The 18,843-nt window shown below is 35.9% G+C and overlaps 1 long non-coding RNA gene across 1 annotated transcript; it reads right to left on the bottom strand.

The window, feature by feature from the left end:
- Positions 1 to 1,810: 1,810 nt before the first annotated feature.
- On the bottom strand, positions 1,811 to 7,970 carry LOC118156418. The gene is made up of 2 exons (XR_004746258.1): positions 7,707 to 7,970; positions 1,811 to 3,982 (listed from the first exon to the last, which is right to left on the bottom strand). It is a non-coding gene; the product is annotated as an uncharacterized LOC118156418 (long non-coding RNA).
- Between the last annotated feature and the right edge of the window lie 10,873 nt (positions 7,971 to 18,843).

The raw sequence follows: 18,843 nt of genomic DNA, 5'->3' as shown, positions 1-18,843 counted from the left end.
TTTGCTTGAGGAGAATTGGAAACATTTTTCTCAGTGCTATATTTTTCTAAGACTTCACAGAGTTTAGTATGGACTGTAGTTTATGTTTAAATTCACATGATTTTTTCACACTTTTTTTGCTGGACTTGTACACTTTAAAGTCCTCTTCAGTTAACTGGCACAATGTTTCATAGAATATTTAGTGTTTATGAAACTGAGACTTTTAAAAGTAACAGAGGTGAGATTTTCAAATTACAAATGTGATAGGGTGCCATACTTTTGTAGGAAATGCAAATTATTTCTGAACATCAACACATTCTGACAATTCAATAAGTCACATTTCCAGAACACAGAATTTCTGAGTGTGTTCGGTTAACATTTTAAGACTTCAAGATCAAATCAACTGTCAGAATATTAGCATATTTCTTGGGATAGAAGTCTCTGTGTGTGATCAGTACTTTCTCTATAACCCATAGTAAAAAAAAGCTACTCAGATTTTATTTCTCAGAGATGGACAGCAGTCTGTCAGAGGGTGACAAAGAAGCATGGGAGAGATGAGGGACGATAAAGTAGCACTGCTTTACTTCCTAATTCCTCTATTGCTTCTCTCTGATCACTGCTCTTTACTACTGTACAGATACACCTTCTCCATTTCTTGGTATACAAAGAGCTAGGTCTGGTCTAAGAAGCTTCCCTTGTTATTCTTAGGTAACCAGCAAAACAAATTAAAGCACCATCACATGCTACCTGAGTTCCAGTCACCATTCTCCTCTCCTTGCTCTATTCCAGACTAGGTCATTTTTTTGTTTGTTTGTTTGTTTGATTTTATCTCTCCAGGTGAGGCATCTAAGGCTACTGTTTTCATATAGGTAATGCAAGGACCTATTTGTCCAGAAGAATATATTCCTTGGTAAGAAGAGGCCCTGCTCACATGAGGTAGGTGAATTTCAAGGAACTGCAACAAGCCTGGTAAGACGAAAGTAAACCCAATATAAAAGGAGAAATTGAATGTCAGAATTCATTTCCATTTATGCCTCAAAGCATCTAAATGCAGTGTGGGCAAGGAGACATATCCATTATCATAACTGTCTTCTCTTCCATTACTGTCTTTCTGGATTTTTTTTCCTTCATTAATATAAATAAATTGCTAATTCAGTTGGCAACAGCAATCTACTGTTGTTACATCAGTCATCAAACTCAGGAAAAATTGGTTCCCTTAATTATTTGGTATAACCATCTGAAAAACAATCTGACGGAAATTTTGTTGCTATCTATTCCCACAGCTAAGCAATATATTTCCTTCAGAGAACTTAATCAAAAACAGAAGCTCCTGGAACATGCTTAATCTTTTATTGTTTATTTTCCAGTATACTCTTTCCATCAGTCCCTACTGACCTACAGCTTGCCTGTGTGTACCTTCATGAAAGGATATTTTCCCCTCATATTCTTCATAAAAGTTATTTTTAGAATTAATTAAACCCTCTGAGATCAGCTTTTGTTGTGGTTTGCAGAGAGAATCCATGAACAAATGCTATTTAGAGAAAATTTGCAAGAAGCAAGTACAACAGGCTTTCAAATTATTATTACTCTGAGACTATCTGTGAAACACAAGTGGACTGTTTTTGCATTTCCGGTGATAATGGTTATTTAACCTATAGGACCCTGCAGTCCACAGTCCATTTTTTGCCCTTGACTTAACAAAGATGGTAAAAATTTGTTACAATGTGATGATAGTGAAGAGGAAGATGATCTGTAGATTGTTGGCTTGTTCAGTTCTTAATGCTGGCACAAGAACCATGTAAAGAGAAAAACGTACACAACTTCTTACGGCTTTTTTTTTTTTTTTTTTTACACCTATTTAATATGTTAGGTACACTTGGAAATGCTTGAAATTAACATTAGAATTCTGCATCATTATATTCATTACATATTGACACTAACTGCAGCTGCTGTGTGGTGCTTAGTTTTCACTTACTTTTGCTCCTCTTTGAGACATCTCCAGTCCTTACTTAGGGATGTATTGCCAGTAAAATTCTATCAATCTTCAGTGCATGTTAACTACAAACAATTGCCTAATGAAAATATTATCCAGTACCAATCAATACATTGCTCCACTTCATCATTCATTTTAGGCTGAAACCTCCACTGATCTCAAGAGGTATCCAATTTCTTTTCAGCCACAAACACTCAGGGTGTCTGTAAGTAACTTTCAAAAGTCTATCGCTATAAGTGATTTTCAAAATGGAATTCAAGTCAACTTACTGCTGTGGAGGCTAAGATAAGAAATACTACTAAAAGAAAATTCTGTGGAGAGGAAGAAGAGGAATGTCTTTGTCTTACAATTATTTTCTGCAATCAGGAGTTTTCTGCAAACTCACAATTCAGCGAAATTACAGAAATTCAGCTAGAAACAGTTCTTAGCTAATAGCATATTTTTAACACCAGGGACTGCTAAAATGTAAATAGGTCTTTTCTCCAGATTAGCAGAACTGTTTTTACATAGATTTTTTAAGAATAAATGAACTTTCTTATCTAAGACTAATAGATACTTTAGTTGTCGTTCAACCCAAATGATCTGCCATCTTCTCCTTTTCATACCTCTTGAATTTATTTTCAGATTGATTGATTGATTGATTGATTGATTGATTTTTTTAAAGCGGCAAGGGAAACCAAACCTCAAAAATTATTGTAAAATAAAATCAATGCTTTTACTCCCTGGTGAATAGAAATTGGCTATGAGTGACTGGAATCTCTAGGGGAAAATCCAACATTTGCCGTAAACACATTTTACAGTACAATGTACAGTAAGAACAGGAGACAGTACATTTTACTTGTTGGCACTGCAAAGAAGAGAGCAAGAAAATACCACTTTATGAAACAGGAATAAACAAAACCCAAACCACTTCTCCCTCAGTTTTACAAGTGACACTGTTATTTTGCTGCATCAATATCGGATAATATCCCAAATCAATTCAAATCAGTGTGAATTCCTTACCTATCCATTTTCTTCCCACATTTAATCTATCCTGTAATTCCACCACTTTACTACTGACAGGTATAATTTTCACCATGAGCACAAATGATGGTGGTGCTATCCAAGCTCTCAATAAGGAAGTAAAGTAATTAGTTACTCAATCCTTAAAATATGGGAGTGCAACAAATTCTTATCCATGACTAAGGTAAATACTCCACCCCTAAACAGTCAAATACATTCATATACAAGTTTGATGAAATTAACTGGTGTAGGAATTATGGCTGGTTAGTTTGGACTAAAACCATGACAAGGGTAAGTAGACGGAAATCAACTTGCTTGTAATTTTTCTTATGGAGAATAATTGTTCGTGGTGGTGAAGCCTGGTAGGGAAGGCTCAAAAGTGGAAGAGAAAGGTTATATTGAAAATACAACTTTGGCAAAAGTAATACAAGGCAGATGTGGGGCTGTCGACCTCAAAGTCATAGGACAAGCAGATGCTTTAGATGGGAAAGGCTGCAATGAATTTTCAGTCTGATACTTCAGGTGGTAATTGAGCTGCTAGCTGCTGAACAAATATTGCCAATACCTGCACTCCATCCTTGCTTTTAATACATATTTATGCAAAGAGGACTGAATTCTTATTACTGAAAATAGTTCACATTTAGGAGGCAAAACAGCTTACCATTAATCGCAATTAAACCATACATTAATCGTTTAAGATTTGTTGAGCTCCTGAACATTCCTGCTCTGAATTTGAGCAGGAATGCTCTGATGTTGCTGAAGTAAAGTAAAATAATTTAGCAAAAAAAACATCTATTCATAATCAGTTCCTTTTCTCATAGGAATCCTACTGGAATACTACTGATACAAATATTCAAAGTAAATGTTAGATTGAACATTTTAAGGTTTCATAAATTTCACCTTTCTTCAGATGTGGAGTCCATCATGCTGATACAAACATTAGGGAAGGTCCAAATGACACATTTTGGTTTTGATCCCTTTCTGTTATCTGCTAAATACAAAGCAGGGCTACAAAGGAAAGATATGGAGAAAAGAAATTTGTTGTAAAATATTATTTTACTATATTATTTTATTTTGTTTTTATATAAGAAAATATATTTTGTTATATTTCCATGTAAAAAGGATGTTTATACTATTCTTGAAAGTACATTTGGGGATTTCTTTAAGAAGAAAGATTGTCTCCTTAGATGCTGCTGTTATTACCTCAGAGTTAAGTACATACTTATCAATGAGGAAATATATTGATGAGGAAAATATTTAGACATCAACTAACTTAATTAGGATATAAATCCCAGAAGAAGTAGAATAAAAAGAGCATGAAGAAAGTCTTATATACCGAATGAATATCATGTAACAATTAGTGTTGTGGAAACGCTGGCTTTGAACCATAATTTAGTAATAGAATAAAAAAGACAAAATGAAGTAGTGTTCTATTTCAAGAAATACCTGTGTATGGGCATTCTGTATTAACATCTTTTTGTGTTGAAGGGTGTAATTCATAAGTAGGTTTGTTGATTTTCCATGGTTAACATACTGTGTGTGCTGTGTTTACATGGAGAAATAACTTAGATGAAATTATTCCAGAACATAGACGTCAACGTCTAATGCATCCTACTTACAAATAAGCATTCAGATTGTGAGATCAGATTAAAGCTAATCAAAAGTAAAATTTCCAAAGTGTGTATTGTATGAATGCTACATCCCCAAATAAACTATTCCTCTTTAGATCTTCAGTCGATCTCCTATTTTACTGTTTTACTTGCTAGTGTACACATGATTTGCCCTTACTTTGAATGAGATGAGACACAATTTTATGAATCCTTTTCAGTGAAGGAAATGGTAGAAAAGATGAAGGAAAACGTGACATAGGAGTTTGTTCTTATGAGTCCTACTTAGGAAGAAAAAGGAAACATAAACTAATTCAGCAACTACTAGAAATGTCCAAAGAACAAGATTAGTAACAACAGATGTGTACCAGAAGTTACCAGATTATCAGCTGTATTCTGAAAAATAAAAGGTAGAAAAAAATCTTAGACAATACATCTAGATAGAGACATCATTGTATTTCAGGTGAAATTTACTTGAGGAGATACACACTAGAAAGCAACTGATTCTGAATGTGAAAGATCGAAGGTAATTTGTTTGAAAGTATATTAATAGCATATTTCTGGAGGGATGCAGCCCGCTAGATCTGGTTGCCCACAGCCCACTGGTCTTGAACACCTGCAGGGATGGGGCATCCACAACCTCTCTGGGCAGCCTGGGCCAGTGCCTCACCGCCCTCCTAGTGAAGAATTTCCTCCTAACCTCTACTCCAAATCTCCCTTCTTTTAGTTTAAAACCATTTCACCATGTCCTGTCATTATCTGATTGAGCAAAAGGTTTGTGATTACAGTAGCATACAGATCATAGGTTTCAGAAACTGTAATTGAAGAATTAATAGGGAAAATCTTACAAGAAAATACAGAAATTACTGTACTTCTGATGAGATTAAAGTTTCTAGGGGTGCACAAAACTATATATAGAGAGTGAATAACCATCCTGGCTGCATGTAGGTCACCTTTGTGAAGGCTATAAAGATAATGAAAAGAGTAGTGATACTTTTTCTAAGTAAAACTATGAAAGAGCATTCCTACATAACTGTGTAGGAATAATTATCATAAAAAAGCTTGAGATGCAAAACAAATCTTAAGTAAAAAAAGTATATAAATTAATAGAAAATATGTGCATAAATATATCAAGAGAACTATATTGGTACATTTTTTAAACTGTCATATATAGTACTTTGAATTTTCATAAATTGTGAACAATCATCCAGATTTTAACTGCCAACAATTTACAACAAGTTTTACTAAATAATATTTTTCAGACAAATTATTCTGCATTAAGAGTTATTTAGAATGTATTCTCTTTTCTAAAGATTAATGTGGTACTCTAGCAAAATTGGAAGTTGCATTAACATTAATGCATTTCTTTTATAATGCATTAAATGACTTTTTGAAAGAAATGAAATTGGTTTGATACCATGTACTGTGGACAAATCCATGTTCTAACTGATTGCTTGTATTTTGATCATTTAGTAATTTGAACAGATATCCCCATGTGTTGAAGTTAGGACAGCTTGTCCTCTTTTTATTAACATTTTGAAGACATATAATATCTATGCCTTATTATTATTATTATTATTATTATTATTATTATTATTATTATTATTATTTCTCTTGGCTCTCAACCATTCCCCATTACGTCTCATATATATTGAGTAATAATTTAATAATTCAAAAATTTTAGCAAAATAATTGCCACCAGATCTTCTGAACTGAATGCATTTAATCTATCCATTTATTCCTTGACATTATTTTTTTTAAAGACCTTAACTATAAATATTTTGTTGATGAAAGCAACTAAAATGGCTCTGAATACACATTTTGATGTTGCTGTTGTCCTCATTTGTTGTCCTCATGTTGTCTCCATCAGGTGCACCTGTGTTCTCCTATTACCTTTATTGTTTGATTCTTTTACTTCTTAACATTTGTTCTTGACTTTTTATACTTTTTGCTCTTTGCACCATAGTCATTTAGATTAATCATAATGTTACTATGTAGTAATCCTAGATTTAGTCTGAACATTTCCTAGGATCTCTTTTACTTATTAGAGCTATTTATTTTTTTCTCCACAGCTCTGATTTTTTTCTTACTACATCTGTTTATCATCACTTTCTATCCTCAACGGTAGACAATACAATCCCTCTTTAGGATTGTATTCCACAATCACACAAAATTATTATTATTATATTTTCTTTTTTATGGAATATTGTTCAAATGATCTTTTTTTTTTTTTTTTTTTTTTCCTCATAGGAGACCTACTTTTCTGCTCTCCATGCGTTTTAGGACAGGGACATCCCTCTGATTATTACTTCTTCCACAGCCCTCTGCCCTTATCTCTCCCTCCCCACCCACCCCCCCCAGGTTGAGTAACCCTGAACTGCCCCTACCATGCCTCTACCAATATTACCCACTAAACCATGTTTCATCCAACCTTTTCTTAAACACCTCACATATCATTCAATGATCCATTTGTTCTCAAAAATGAAATTTCAGAGCTTTTTGCTTTTCAAAAGCTGACATCAATATTCATCTGATGCAGGAAATTGCAGTCTGGACCTAGGATGTTGCTATGCTGCTTTCAGAATAATTAAATAATATTAGTTACTTAGTTAATTAATAGTTACAGTGTTTAATGAGAAAATTAAGGAAGTTTGAGAGGGAAGTTTATATATTGAGGGATGTATTGAGAGATGTTTATGAAAACTGTAAATTGTAAGGCAACTTTTCCCCCTGCATGCTCTTGGAAATATGATAATTTGTCTTCCAGGAGTGACACAGATCAGTGGCCCTAGTTAGGTCCAATTTCTGTCATTTTTCCCAGGAAACTGAACATGTCTTCCTATCTAATGCATGAAAATCATACCCCTAAACCATATTGTTTGGTTCCTCTGCTCCTACAATAAAAAATTGCTGAAAAAAATACTAAATTTGAATCTGGTTTTGTAAAACAGGCAATTACATTCAAGTTACATTAGGAACTGGATGTGTAGGAGTGTGATAAGAAGATTTAATGACCTACAGCAGATAATTAAAAGGAGAAAAATAAAGGAACATCTCTACATGCTATCTCGTTATTCTCAAAGGTTGTTATCCAACTGCGCTTAATTCCATCCCATGCCACTTACCAAGATAAACATTTATCTTTGCATTCATATCACCCAGTTTCCTCAGTCATGCAGAGAGCAGCTCTTCTGTGCTTATTCCCAGTGCCTTTGCTTACAAACTGCATGTTCTGCATAAGCCTGCAGCTTCATTTCAGAGGAAAGCTTGATTTGACTCTTCACAAGTTTTAGAGAGGATTTTTAGTGTATTTTTTATAGATGCCGTTGTGTGGGCTGTGATTTTATTTTTATTTATTTATTTATTTATTTAGAAATAATTCAGTGGAGATCTAGGTATCTAGTTGCTCTGGAATATCTTAGTACCTGGAGAGGGAAGGATCAAAGGGAGAGCATACAGGGAAAGCATGTCACTGAAGAATAGAAGGAAGAGTTCAAGCATGAAACACTATAAAATCTAAAAACGGGATCTCTGGGCACCTCAGTCACTTTCCTGAAATATAGATTTTGTCATATTTTCAGTGTCAGCAGTAGCACCAGCTCTATCTGCTGTCAACTTTCATATCCATACACCCAAAAATGGGGCAACATTTTTCAAGTCCTTGTCCCATTTCCTCTGTTTTGCAGTTCTGGCCTCATCTACAAGGAACAGGGTAGAAAAAGGTTTTGTGTCTTTCTTGTCATCAAGCCTGGCATATAGTCATATATCTATTCCCTTTGTGCAAACAAATAATAATAATAATAAAAACTCTAGAAGTGGTAGGGTAAATGAACAAGATCAGTCCTGACAGAAGACAAAGATAAATCTCAGAAAAATTCCTAGATATGTTTTAGTTCACAGCCTCCTCAGTTGATTTGGCCTCCCCTGAAAACCAGCCTTTAGAAAGCTGTCTGATATCGAACTGACCTCTACGATTTTATTGAATAAAGCCTCAGGTGACCTGTTCTAGAAGCCAGCCCCTTAACCGTGCAGCACTGTTACGTTAATTCCTCTCTGCTACAGTTCGAGGCCATCCACAGAGGTATGCTGAACAAGAGTTTGGAAAAGAAGTTAGTTTCAGAACCATTTGAAATGGCCATTTTTGTATTTTAGACTTCCTAGTTTCCTTTAGTAACTGAATTTCCAGTCTTCTCTCAAGATTCTGGTTGTTTATGATACTTCAGTGAAACTTGTGTTCATTTTAATTTTATCTTCTTAAATTAAACTCCTGTGAGCGCCTGTGATTTTTACATACATAAAGCACTTGCTTTTGCAAGACCACTGAAAATCAAGGAAAAACACTTTGCAGTGTAATCCAAGATAGATGATGGATGTTTCCTTCCTGATGGAAACATCAAAGATCATCTGATATAAAGTAATAGGCAAAGCAACATATTATTTCATAGGTTTTATTTTTAAAATGACAGACTTCGTTTGATTTATTTTCTCCAAGAAAAAAAAAAAAAATCTTGACATGTCACGTTGAAGATCTCTACACAAAGTGAAGAAAAAAAGCACAAAATTACAATCTAAAAGGAGAAGCCTGCACCTTAGGCAATCTTTATTTTGAAACAGCTTACATTTTATTTTATTTTAAATATGAATAAATTTTAGGAAGTGAAATCAGAGTGTGATAAAGTAATTACCCTTCCTCTTATCTTACTTTATATGCCTAGGAGAATGAAACTCTTTGCTCTCAGTGCTAAGTAAAAAAGTCACAGTCCCATGATTTTCATATGTTAAAAGACTTGATTTTGTTTGAGAATATATATATATATTTTCAGAAATATATATAATATGTTTGTTTGTTTGTTTGTGTTTTAGTAGATGCAGCACCAGCAGTTAGTAGACACTGTTAATGTCCATGAGATTAACTGGACCATACTTTAACAAAATCTTTATAGGCATATGAAGGATTGGGTGTTTTCCTGATTTTCATTGTACATTAAATTCTTAAAATCTGCTAAAGGTGAAGGTGGATACAAAATCAGGGGGTTGACTTTTTATGGTGCTCCAGTTGGAAAAGACAAAAATAGATGCCTCCTTACCATTAATAATCTTTTTCTCAGCTTTAAGATAGTGATAAGAGAAAATGGACAAGCAATGATATATGAAACTGGACATCTTGTTTTCTGTAGTATTGAACTTGCTGACCGGAAGGTAATGTTATGCTGAGTTTTGGGATTATTTTCATACCTGTCCTGAAAAAAAGTATATCTGACTAAGATAAAATTGCAATCATCAGAGAAAAAGTATCATCATGTATATGATCACATAGCTTATGGATCACATAGTGTATGGGCAACTTGTAAAATTAAAGTAACTGTGTTAAGAATGATTTACAGAGACTCTGAAGTAAAAGCTAATATTCTACTTTTGAAGACTAGTGTCTCAAACACTTGACTCTGAAAACTGTGTTCTCGTTTTCTTTTAGCTTTTTTTTTTTTTTTTTTTTTTTTTCAGCCTTTTCATCACTCTAAGTAATGGTATGTTCATGGTCTTCCTTGTTACTGTTACTTGCATAAGCACTTTATGATCTACAAACACATTACAGAGGTATATTGCATGATAGGGATCTGTTTTTTACTGTGATTTACTCTTCTGTCTGTGAGACTACTTCATTTCTCGGATATGCTTTGATACAGCCTTTAATTTCCTTTTCACCTCTACTTCTTCTATTTTCTTTCTGAGTTTTAAGCTCTATTATATTATATGAAATGCTCCATTATATAAAGTCTTTTAGTCTACATCTAGCATAGGTGATAACTGACAATTTTCCTGTAAATTCTGGATTTTGAGAAGTGGATTACCACCTCACTGTATTGCCTGATTGTCAGCTAAGGCATGTCCTCAGATTAATAACCCTTACTGTTCTGAATAGACTAATACTTCATTGTTCTATTAATGATAGTTCTGGCTAATCTGAAATTCTGAAATCTGTTTTGATTTAAAATTCTGTCATCCTAATTTGTCAGCTGTATTCTTAATGTTAGCAAATCATGCAGCCACACTTTGCTCACTCCCATAGTACTTAACCTGAACAATTGACTAGACTGAAGGTTTCTGATTAACCGGCAAATCGGGGCAAAATGCAAATGGCTTGTGCAGGGCTGGCCCCACCAGTGGTGCTGGGGGTCTCCGGGGAGCCTGGCTCAGGCTGCAGCACAGGGGCACCGCCCGGGGGCACGGAGGGGCAAATCCTGACCCCCAGGGCTGCTCGCCTGTGGCCTGAGATGATGTTGAGCTATTTATTATTCACATCCCGTTTTTTTCAAAGAGGAGCTTGGGGAGAATTTAGCACCCACTCCTCTGAGCCACAGCTGTCTCTGCTGCTTTGTCCCCTGGTTATCTCCTGGTTATCACACTGTCCTGGGGCAAGTGGAGCTGGAAACAAATCAAGGGAAAACAAACACTCTGGCAAGAAATGGCTGCAAGAGAAAGCCATGCTAGTGCGATGCTGATGGCCCTGGGTCTGACAAGAGCCCGCTGAGCACCAGGAAGCTGCAACTGCATGGAGCCAAGCTGGGCCTGCTGGTGGGGTGCAGCTGGAGGCTGGTCATTAACCAGGGCTCCAGCCCTCATCTTCCTCAGCTGAAGTAAACTGAATTTGCAGACTGGAGTGAGAAATACCAGGGGGAGCATCTGCAGTGGTGAGTTTCCCATCTTCCTGATAATGGGAAGATTCTTGTAAATTTTCAGAATTAACCCTTTTAAAATTCTTCCTTCTTATGAGAATCCACCAGATTTCCCAATATTTGATTATAATAACTAAGTCACCCGCATATAAGTATTCCAACAGAAATCTTGCTTAGCATACTGAGTATATTTTTCCATCTACAAACAAGAATCTATTACTTCATGTGTCCTACCTCCTTATTATTAGCCTTTACCTAGTTGAAAATTGGACATGAACTAACTCAGTATGCTTTAATGTAATTTTATATATTTGTGCTGTCTTCACACTGTCAAGACATGTATCTCCTGTGAATCTTGGCAAATATGTTAGGAACTGGAATAAGATAATATCCACCTTCCACCATTTGGGAGTTCAAAATTTTATATTTTTAATTAAATAATTTATCTCTATGTAGATCTTTGATTAATAGCTTCAAGAAGTTTAACGGAAGAATGGTTGTGATTCAATTTCAGTATTCTATTGTTACTCTAATTCAATTTAATTATAGAGAAGATACATGAAAGGCAAACAAACAAAAATCTGATTAATGCAAGATTTCTTTGCAGTATGTTTTCTTTCCATTGTTTCTTGAAACACTTATCTACTATGTACTACAAAAGTCATGTCACATAATGTTATGCAAATGTGCCAAGGACATCGTTATCAAGATACCAAAAGATCTTTTAGATAACTTTTGAAGGTCCAGGCTGCTAATCATTGTTCAGCCTAATTTCCCCAAATCCTATAGAAATATCCATGTGAATTTTCCATGAAAATTTTCCCCAACTACCACATGAAGATAAAATAAATAAATCTGGACTCAGAATTATTAATAGTTTGCAATTTCTTAAGTTTTCTTATGGCTAATTAACAACTCTGCTCTTGTAGTCTCATGTCTCAATTTTATTGGATTCTCACAGTACAGTATTAGAATTAGATTAGTAGAAAATTAGAAAGAGATGGAAAAAGTACAGCCCTTCTAAAATAACTATTTATTTAAGTACAACTGAGGATGTTAAGGTATGTTGTAAAGTAGCTACAAGCTTGATAGATGCTACCAACCAGAAGTGCACTTTTGTAGTGAATCAAAACCAATAACTTCTACTTTAATTATGAAGTACCCTATGCTTCAAAAATTGTTATTGTATGAATGAAGCTTTGAATTATTTCTCTGTCTGGAAGCATAAGCAGGGCTGTCAAACTGAGAGAAAAAACACCCAAGCAAATAAATGCTGATGGAATATTGTTTTTAAAAGATAATATTGCTTTATCTGCAAATATACTTTTAAGCTGTGAGAGAACTGAAGCACTAATACACCTTTTGACAACGAAAAGACAGTAGAGTGACTGAAATTAAATTCTCCGATTATAGCTGACCATGACTTACAATAATGCTCATGTTATAGACTGCTGGAGGAATATTCCTGCATGCTTTGCATTATGTATATAACACAATCAGAAAGATAGGAAAGAGAGAAGAAATGTTAGTGTCTGTGAATGAAACTTCAATTAAATGCATGTTTCTCTCAGGATTAGTATAGTTTTGGATACTTTCCAATTGGATACAAATGGAATATCTAAATCTCTTTTATTAAGCAACGAAATGGAAGCCTAATCATTTTCATGAATTCACATATCATCTGGTAGCTTTACTTCAAAAGACTATTTTTTTTCCCTAATAAACTCAATAGACATGGCTGTTATATAAAACTGAATTTCTAACAACAGATTCCAGTGAATTATGTTCATTTCTACAGTGAGTTAGGATTTATATTCATATGATATCTATTTTTTCCTTCTATTGATAAATGAATGTTGGTAATACTGAATTATTAATACTGCATACTTTTCATTACAGTGTGAAAATGGAATAAAATATGGAAACTTAATAAAACTTAATAAAATAATAAAATAAAAAAATTATTTATTATAAAAATAAAAATAATCTTTAAGTGGTACAGTAACAACCAGGCTAGTGGTGCCCATTCTTGTCAAACTCATTTTGTATGAAATGTGAGATATTGTAGTCTCTCCTGTGTTTTCTTCACATACCAGATTTTTGCTGCATACAGATTTTTATATGTAAAATTTAATTAGATTTTAATATAATCTCAAGGATTGCTGAATTATTGTTTTTGAGGTATTTCTATATTTACACATATAAAATACTGAATTATCTAGTGTTTTTTTTGTGTGTGTGGTTTTAATTGTTGCAGTAAGGTTAACTCAGAGACTCTTGTTTATAGCTGAGTACCGTGAAATTACACAGTTTTATGAAAGCTGTGCTCCATATTGAGCACGTAGTTTCTTTTGCTGGTAAAATATAGAAGTTTAACTTGTCACCATAGTGACAATCAGTGGGATCTTGTTTTGTGTGTTTTACTGAATACAGTTACTGGATACAAGAGTGAAAACTAGAAAACTACTCAGTCTGAAGCATAAGCCAATACCTTCAGTTCCACTTAGAAATTAAAAATATGGCTTAAATAGCATAAAAACACAGTATAGCTTATTATCTAATATATGGATTTCAATCTACTTCAACATCCTGAACTGCACAATAAAAGGCAAGATCATCTGAGGCACAGAGAGCAGGAGGATCCAATGGTGGCTCGGGAGCTGAGACAGCTCATGTAGTGTATGCATCGTGACAGACAGACAACTGCCCGTTGAAGCTGTTGACAACAAGATGTGGCTGGAGGGGACTGGTCAGGAGCTAAGACAGTTGTCAATTCAGCATTGATTGTAACTGCAAGATCTGAAATAAGCTTTAGCTTCAATCTTACATGGGGACAGACCAAAGCTGAATCCAATTAATTGAATCCAGTTGAATTTCCCCAGCTAAATGGAGCAGAGAAGATTATGACTTGGGGCTACCCATACTGGAAATGTTTCTTCATTATTAAGTGTATGAAACTGGTAGCTATATGTGTGTGTATGTGGGTAGATAATTACTTGAAGGCTACCATTTAGTTGAGTAATCAATGTCCACAACTAAAGTTGCTGATACTTTGATGAGTGTAGAGGGTTTACGTGGCAAGGTTTTGGTAGTGGGGGGCTGCAGGGGTGAACTCTGTGAGGAGTCCAGAAGCTGCCCCATGTTAGATAAGACCTGCTCCAAAGGAACCCACTACTGCTCAGAGCCAAGCCAATAAGCGATGTTGTTTACCCCTCTGTGAGAGTAGATTGAAGAAATGGAAAAGAAAAACCTGCTGCTCAACAGCAGCTGGGAGAGAGAGTGGAGTGAGCACCAGCCCTGCAGCCGCCAGGTGAGTGCAGCAGGAGGGCAGGAGGTGCTCCAGGCAGGCAGCAGCAGTTCCCCTGCAGCCTGTGGAGAGGCCCCTGGTGGAGCAGGATGTCCCCCTGCAGCCCATGGGTCCCACATGGAGCAGATCTCCACGCTGCAGCCCGTGGAGGAGCCCCCGGGGGAGCAGGTGGATGTGGCCTGGAGGAGGCTGCGGCCCATGGAGAGCCCACGCAGGAGCAGGCCCCAGACTGGAGCTGCAGCCCATGGAGAGGAGCCCACGCAGGAGCAGGGGATCTGGGGGGAGCTGCCGCCCGTGGGGACCCATGCTGGAGCAGATGGACCCTGTGGTACGGAGCCGTGTGGGAGCAGTTTCTGAAGAGCTGCTGCCTGTGGGAGCGGCAGAGAAGAAGTGTCAGGAACTGATTGCAGCCCCCGGTCCCCTTTCTCCTGTGCCTCACAGGGGGAGGAGGTGGAGCAAAGTGTATGAGGGGTATGGTTTTTTTGGTTGTTTCCTTTGATTCTCACTTTTCTAGCTTGTTAGCAGTAAGCTATAAATTTTATTAATCTCCCTCTGCTGAGTCTGTTTTGCCCGTGATGATAATTGTTGAGTGATCTCCCTGTCCTCATCTCAACCCTTGAGCCCTTTGCATCATATTTTCTCTCCCTTTCCATTTGATGAGGGGGAGTGAGAGAGCGGTTGTTGTAAAGTTCGGCTGCCTACATGAGTAAAACCACCACAGAGAAACAAACAAACAAAAATCTAGATTTTTGGGGTTTTGATGGTATTAGAAACTATAAAAAAGTGAAAAACAGAAGACATGGTTAACTTTGATGTAGAGTATAAAAGCATGTTGAAAATACACTTTGAACTAATGGTATGCTGCTTGTTCTAGAAACACGCACAATAATTATAATTCATAGATTGATTTCTCTGAAGTTTCACAGAAAATTCCATAAAAAAAAATAAATTTTAGATTTATTTATTTATTTATTTTTAAATGTACCTCACAAATTTGAATACAGAAACTCTAAAAGACTGGAAAGCACTTTTGTTGGAAAAGAAGCCGCGTATCTAAAAGAATGTTACAGTGATCATAGAGTTGTTTTAATAAACATGACCATAAAATATGTATTTTCATTGTCTCTACAATAAGGAGAGTTCTCTGTAGGTTTAAAAAAAATAGATGAGGTTTGTTTTCTTCACATTTATTACAGCTTTAAGTGTATGTGATACCAGACACCAGCTACAGCATTGGCTTGGAGCCTGGGAACACTGTGGGTGCAACAGGTGTTTTTCTTCTGACCTCTTGGGAACTGAAAATTGTTCAGAAGTGACAGCAGGTGAAGTTATGTTTATTTCCATGTATATAAATTGGAGAAAGCAGTCAGTGGATCCCAGAAGACACTGCTGAAGGCAATGGCGCCAGTGAAGCAAGCACCAGAGTGAATCATCCCAGGTCACAGTGACAGCATGGACCCCACAGCTGGCACTGATCTTGTAGCTTAGTACGAAGCCTAGCATACAGGCTCTGTCAACAATCTGCTGAAAGTGGAAATTTCTGCACGTGGTTTGGTTGCAGTATTACTCACCCTTCTGTGACACAACACTCCAGTGAAATAGCTGGGAAAAATGTTGGAGTGTCCTTCCTTTTCACTGTAGTTCCTGAAGTACCTGCTTTATCTCCTGGGAATGCTGCTTCTCCTGGCCATGGCCTGTGCATTCCTTACTGTGTCTGTGGCCTGTGGAGATGGTATCTTACACACCTCTGGGCTTACACTGCTTTGGGGAAGTTTCTTTTCATCTGTGCTGTGTTGCAAATGGTGTAATGGGACCATAATTGTGCTTGGGAACCTGGAGCATTCCCTCAGAATGAATAATAAAATGTAATGATAGAAACAGACACAATTTAGTATTCCAAAGGGGGAAAAATCCATTATTAATTGGTTAATTAATTGCCGCCCTTGTTCTAATTTTTTTTTTTTAAATCTACATTTTTTAGCCAAGCATTTCACTTGCAATGTTAAAAGCTCGTTATGGAAAGAGAAATGTTACTAGGGACAGGGTACATTTACTTTATTCAGGTAAAATCTGTTTCTGAGCTGTTGCTGACCCTAAACAACTTTTAAAAATGAAGAAAGTTATTGTAACTCCCCATAACAAGCACAGTAAAATTAAGTAAAGTTGAGAAATGTTAGCTCACCTTAATGGTTATGTCCAGGAAGGTGAGATCTAAGTTTGAAAAAGTATTTGCTGTTTTGGTGTCAGGATGCCAAAAAGATGAGGTTATAGTGAATGATAACACATTTTTGTAAGGTTCCATCAGTTCATTCAAGTGGCTGGGAGTCATAGTGTGACCTTGCAGAATATCTAACAGTGAAACACCAGGGACCAGAGAAGAGAGACCAAAGTATCTGTCTAATGACAGTCTTGCCCACTGTCTGAGGATCTGCCACCTCAAAGGACTTCAGGTTGTGCATACAGCAGTGTCCCTTGGGTAGCTCAGATCTGGAAGTGGAGGAAGGAGGAATAAATAAGACCCAGAACTGAAAATAAAGGTAAGTTGTGTCTTACTCCCTGTGCTAATATATGAATAATCTTCTAAGTTTACTAGATGTCTGTGTGGATGGGCAGAGTCTGATGATGCTGTGAAGAATAAACTACTCTGAATTTGAAAGGGACATGAAAGTTATTTAAAAATATGGACATAAAAACCTTATCAAAATGCAGTGCTTTGTGACCCAAGTAACAATAAATTTGTTATTGGTGAAGCGTGCTCAATTAATTTAAATTCTGTGAACTAAGAGGTAGATATTTAATTTTTACACACTTGACATGGGGATCTTTTTTAAAAAAAAACAAAAACAAACAAAAACACATTAAAAAAAAAAACAACTGTTAGAGCTGAGTAAAACTTAAAAAATCTGAAGTTGCTATTCCTGTTAATCATGTGGAGTGTTCACATATCTATGTTTTTTGCAGAACAGAGGTACACGTTAGTTCTCTAGAGTTCAAAGGGTAACATTCAAGAATGTACAGATGTTGGCATTAAACTTCAGTAATTGAATAGTCTGAAGGCTTCTTATTCACTGGTTCCTGTTATGTTTCATTTTCTAGGCTTCAGCCATTCAAGCACTAATATCTTTAGGTAGGGGATAGTATTTCTGGGACCTGTGTTTTGACATACACACAGAAGCAAAAAAAAAAAAGAAACAAAAAAAATCTCCCACCATCTTTATGACGTTAGAAAGTAATAGCTGGTAAAAGCCAATTTTGCCCATTAAAACAGTGAATGAGTGAAGATAAATGAGGTGTAATGCATAGCTTTGAAGCATAAAAAAATGTTGCAATGCTCACATTTAATTATAATTTATCCACATTCATTTCTCTTTAGATACCTGACAAGCTGGTGTTTCATTTTTCTAATGCTCACTACAATATTTAGCTCTTTATTTCTTGCAATAATTTCATCACTTCACTTCAAAAGCACAGCTATTCCTTCCGGATTTAAGACAAATGTGTTTGTTGACTTTCAAGCTGTTAAAATTAGCCATAGCAGTGGATTAATATTCATTTGGAGCTGTAACTCCATTCCATCTATCTGCTTCTAAGCATGCACAGTCTAATGTATCGTCTGACTTTTATGTAAATAAATATGTCTCCTGCCTTCAGAGTTTGATGGCAGCTGTAGAACTTTTTTTAACTTCATGGAGTTTTTCTAATACACAACACACTTAGAAATCTGAAAGTAACTAGCTGTTAGTCCCTCCTTCCCCCTCTTTATTTTTCTTTCCTGCTGACTGGTTACATTATGACACAGATGATAATTTAATAAATATTTTCAGAAACTTTCTTCAGGCTGAATTCAAATTTGATCTCCAGCATTTTCAGACCATGTTTTGGAGAGGCCGCTAGAAATCCTCTGAAACTGCAGTTTGCTAAAAGTATATTATTAATATTTTTTAAATTTTCCTTATACTTGCCTATCTCTGATGCTGGCACTTAAACCTATCATGAAGCCTTTTCTTTTGCCATTGTTCCTCTGTCTGAATTCTGCATTTTTCCTGCCATTTACGTCTACTTCATAGCCCTGCCACTTTCATCATTCATACATGAGTAAAAAAGAATAGGTTGGAAAGAGCTATTACTCAGACTTTTCCCTATAGATATGGTAATGGAGCGGCATATGTAATGTAACATTCATTTCAAACTTTTGAGATCCACTGGGAATATGAATGTTCTGCCCATAGAGTCAGAACTGTTACAACAAACAACCTTAAAAGCAATGTGAAATTTTGTTGG

This window comes from Oxyura jamaicensis, chromosome Z (genome assembly GCF_011077185.1).
Source record: "Oxyura jamaicensis isolate SHBP4307 breed ruddy duck chromosome Z, BPBGC_Ojam_1.0, whole genome shotgun sequence".
NCBI classification, from domain to species: Eukaryota; Metazoa; Chordata; class Aves; order Anseriformes; family Anatidae; genus Oxyura; species Oxyura jamaicensis.
The sequence above is the reverse complement of the archived record's forward strand: the minus strand, read 5'-3'. Positions and strand labels throughout refer to the sequence as shown.